Raw genomic sequence first — 4,631 nt, 5'->3', positions numbered from 1 at the left:
GCACATTCACACATTCGATCCTTAGGCGACTTTATTTGGTATCAGAGCTTAGGTTTTTGTGTGATTGTGAAATCGAGAAGCTGTATCCATGGCTGATACAAAAGCTTTAACAGAGATGAAGCCACTAGGAAGAAGAGAAGACTTTCCGAGTGCTGTAATCTGTCCGATGCTCAATACGACGAACTACACTGTTTGGGCAAAGAGGATGAAGATTCTGTTAAAGGTTCACAAAGTTTGGGGTGCAGTAGATCCAGGCACTGACGACGAAGAAAGAAACGATCTCGCAACGGGACTTCTGTTCGGTTCAATACCTGAAGCGATGGTTTTACAAGCCGGAGAAGATGACTCCCCTAAAGTTATATGGGAAGCCATTAAAACCAGAAACCTTGGTGTTGAACGCGTTAAAGAAGCTCGTCTACTAACGCTGATGAATGAATTCGATCGATTAAGTATGGAAGACTCGGACAGTATAGATAACTTCACGAGCAAGTTAACAGAGCTTGCATCAAAAGCGTCCTCGTTGGGACAGAGCATTGATCAACCAAAGCTCGTGAAGAAACTTCTCAACAGTCTACCAATGAAATTCATTCACATGACGGCATCAATAGAGCAGATGCTTGATCTAAACAAAACCTCGTTTGAAGATATTATTGGAAGACTCAAAGCATATGAAGAACGAGTCAAAGGCAAAACTGCATATGATCAACAAAACAATCTGTTGTTCTCAAGCACTGAAACATCAAGCGATCAGAACTCGAGAGGCAGAGGAAGAGGATCATATCGTGGTCGTGGTCAAGGAAACAGAGGTAGAGGACGAGGAAGAAGCAACACTGGCGAGGGGAACAAAGAGAAGAAAGACTACTCCCAGATCACATGCTTCAATTGTAAGAAGAAGGGACACTTCAAATCCGTGTGTCCTGAGAAGAAAGAAGAGAAACAAGAGCTCAACAAGACAGAGACGGAGGTAGCAGAAGCTGCGTTATACATGCATCAAGTTGTGTATCTCAACGAAGAGAAAGTCTTACCGAATTCACTAGAGCCAAGCAAGAAAGAAGATGGTATATGGTATCTAGACAACGGTGCGAGCAATCACATGACTGGTGAAAGATCTTACTTCTCAGAGCTCAACGAGAACATCAAAGGAAAAGTCAAGTTCGGAGATGGCTCGTATGTAGATATAAACGGCAAAGGATCTATTCTCTTTGAAGCCAAGACAGGGGAACAGAAGCTCCTAACCGACATATATTACATACCGAACTTGAAGAGTAACATACTAAGTCTGGGTCAAGCAACTGAACAAGGGTGTGACATAAGGATGAAAGAGAATTACCTCACTTTGAGAGATCCAAGCGGTAGACTTTTGGTGAAAGTTCAGAGAGCTTCTAATCGTCTATATAAGATATCACTCAAAGTCGGTAAACCTACTTGTCTACTCGCAAAGATCAAGGAGGAACCATGGAGATGGCACGCACGCCTTGGTCATATAAGCTTCAAGACAATAAGGGCCATGGCAACACATGATATGGTTCGTGGCTTACCTGAAATACATGAAGAGAAGCAGTTGTGTGACTCGTGTTTGGTCGGGAAGCAGACGCGTCACAGCTTTCCTGCAGCAACTGCATACAGAGCTTCGGTTGCTCTCGAGCTGTTACACGCGGATCTGTGCGGTCCCATATCACCGGCAACACAAGGTCACAACAACTATATCTTCGTCATAGTTGATGATTGTACGAGATATATGTGGTCTATTTTGTTGAGAGAAAAGAGTGAAGCCTTTGATAGATTCAAGAGTTTTAAAGCCCTTGTTGAGAGGGAAGCAAACAAGACAATCGGAACACTCCGTACGGACAGAGGAGGAGAGTTCACGTCAAAGGATTTCCAAGACTTCTGCAACAAACATGGCATCAAACGCCATTTAACAGCACCATATACTCCACAACAGAATGGAGTTGTGGAGAGAAGGAATCGTACTTTAATGGAGATGACTCGAAGCATGATGAAAGCTATGAAGGTACCGAACTACATGTGGGGAGAAGCCGTGCGACACGCAACATATGTGATCAATCGTGTTCCTACTAGAGCATTGAAGAATAAAACTCCATACGAAAGCTTGAAGGGAGGAAAGCCTAACGTAGGTCACATAAGAGTTTTTGGATGTGTTGCTCACGCGAAAGTAGATTCAGTTCATCTAAGGAAACTTGATGATCGTTCTCAAGCTCTTGTTCATCTCGGAATCGAACCAGGCACGAAAGCTTATCGACTTTATAATCCTACCTTCAAAAGGATAGTCGTAAGTCGGGACGTAATTTTTGACGAGAAGACTTGTTGGAATTGGAAGGGAGCTACTAAGGAAGGACAAGACGACTCTGGTATGTTCCATATGACGTGGGGATTGACTGTAAACGAAGGGAATGGTCCGTTTATAGCCAGCACACAACAAGAAGAAACCGCGAATGCAGAAACAGAGCAGCAAGAAGACGAAACAGGTGTTACACACGCAGAATCAGATGTAACACACAACGAAGAAGAAGAAGTTGATCAAAGCTCGACACAGGAAGTAAGGCGCTCAACTCGTCAAACAAGTAAACCTAGTTACCTAGATGACTACATTTTACTTGCTGAGATAGAATGTGAGCTGTTGCTTCATGTTATCAATGATGAGCCAAAGAATTTCCAAGAAGCAAAGGGAGATAAAAGATGGACGAAGGCATGTGAAGACGAGATCCATTCTATCAACATAAACAAGACATGGACGCTAACAGACAAGCCAGCAGGAGCAAAGATCATCGGTCTCAAGTGGATCTTCAAGATCAAAAGAAACGCTGATGGATCTATCAACAAGTTCAAAGCGAGACTCGTAGCTAAAGGTTACGTACAAGAACATGGTATCGACTTTGATGAAGTGTTTGCACCAGTGGCTCGATTAGAGACCATAAGACTCCTGATTGGGTTAGCTGCTGCGAACAAGTGGGAGATTCACCATCTAGACGTCAAAACAGCATTCTTACATGGTGAGTTACACGAAGAAGTTTATGTGTCACAGCCTGAAGGGTTTGAAAAGAAGGGAGAAGAGCATAAGGTTTTCAAACTCTCCAAGGCCTTGTATGGATTGAAACAAGCTCCACGAGCTTGGAACATAAAGCTTGATCGAACTTTGAAGCAACTCGGCTTCAAGAGGTGTTCTAAAGAAAATTCGGTCTATCGAAAGGATGATAAAGGAAAGCTTCTTATCGTAGCTATCTACGTTGACGACTTGTTCATTACCGGAGACTCTGCAAAAGAAATCTCAGAGTTTAAGAAGAACATGTCGAAGAACTTTGAGATGTCTGATTTAGGTCTTCTAACCTACTACCTCGGATTGGAAGTAAGACAAAGCTCAAAGTACATCATGATCAATCAAGAAGCGTATGCGATGAGAGTATTGGAGGAAGCTGCAATGGACGACTGCAACTCGACATGTATACCCATGGAGTTCGGTCTGCAACTCTCAAAAGGCCTCGACGAACCTGAGATAGATGCTACACTTTATCGAAGAAGAATTGGCTGTCTCAGATATCTTATGCACTCAAGACCAGATATGTGTTACGCAGTGGGCATCTTGAGTAGATATATGCACTCACCAAGAACGTCTCACGGCAACGCACTGAAGCAAGTGCTAAGGTACTTAAAGGGAACAGTCGGGTACGGATTATCTTACGAGCAAGGTGGATCAATGAATCTCGTGGGATATAGTGATAGTAGTCACAACACGGATCCGGACGATGGAAGAAGTACGACAGGTCACTTGTTTTGTCTAGGAGAAACGCCAATCACTTGGTGCTCACAGAAGCAAGACACGGTGTCTTTAAGCTCGTGTGAAGCAGAGTATATGGCGGCAACGGAAGCAGCAAAGCAGGCGGTCTGGATACAAGATTTGATAAGTGAGATTACAGGAAAAGAGATGAAGAAGACGATGATACGAGTGGACAACAAGTCAGCTATATCATTAGCCAAGAATCCCGTGTTTCACCGAAGAAGCAAGCACATTCACAAGAGGTTCCATTTCATTCGCGAACGAGTAGAGCAAGACGAGATTGATGTGGAACATGTTCCTGGAGAAAAGCAGAAAGCGGACATCCTAACTAAAGCTTTAGCAAGAATCAAGTTCAAAGAGATGAGGGAGCTGATTCAAGTTCAAGACTTAAGCAAAGATGGCTTGAAGCTTAGAAGGGAGAATGTTGGATAAGCTTCAAAAATAGCTTAGGAAACAAGTTATTCATAAAAGGAAGTTTGAATAACTAAAAAGGAAAAACTTGATTTAGATTTATGTTAAGTTTCTAGATCACATTGTAATAGGTTAAGCTAAGACCCTATATATAGAGATCTATATTGTAAGATGATCTCAAGAAGTTAAGAGTTTAATAAAACGAAGAAACTGTTTTATTAACAAGCTTTGCACATTCACACATTCGATCCTTAGGCGACTTTAGTTTTTGTTTCTCCGCTTTCTCTGCCTCTAACTTCCTCAGGGAACTTAAACTTATTTTATTTCCACTTTCAGACACTATTTATAAAACATCTATCTGCAACAAAAGCACATCCAATGATAAGGGTTCGACTATTGGTTCTATCAAAATGTATCACAAGGTTAA

The sequence above is a fragment of the Raphanus sativus genome, unplaced genomic scaffold (genome assembly GCF_000801105.2).
Source record: "Raphanus sativus cultivar WK10039 unplaced genomic scaffold, ASM80110v3 Scaffold2500, whole genome shotgun sequence".
NCBI classification, from domain to species: Eukaryota; Viridiplantae; Streptophyta; class Magnoliopsida; order Brassicales; family Brassicaceae; genus Raphanus; species Raphanus sativus.
The sequence above is the reverse complement of the archived record's forward strand: the minus strand, read 5'-3'. Positions refer to the sequence as shown.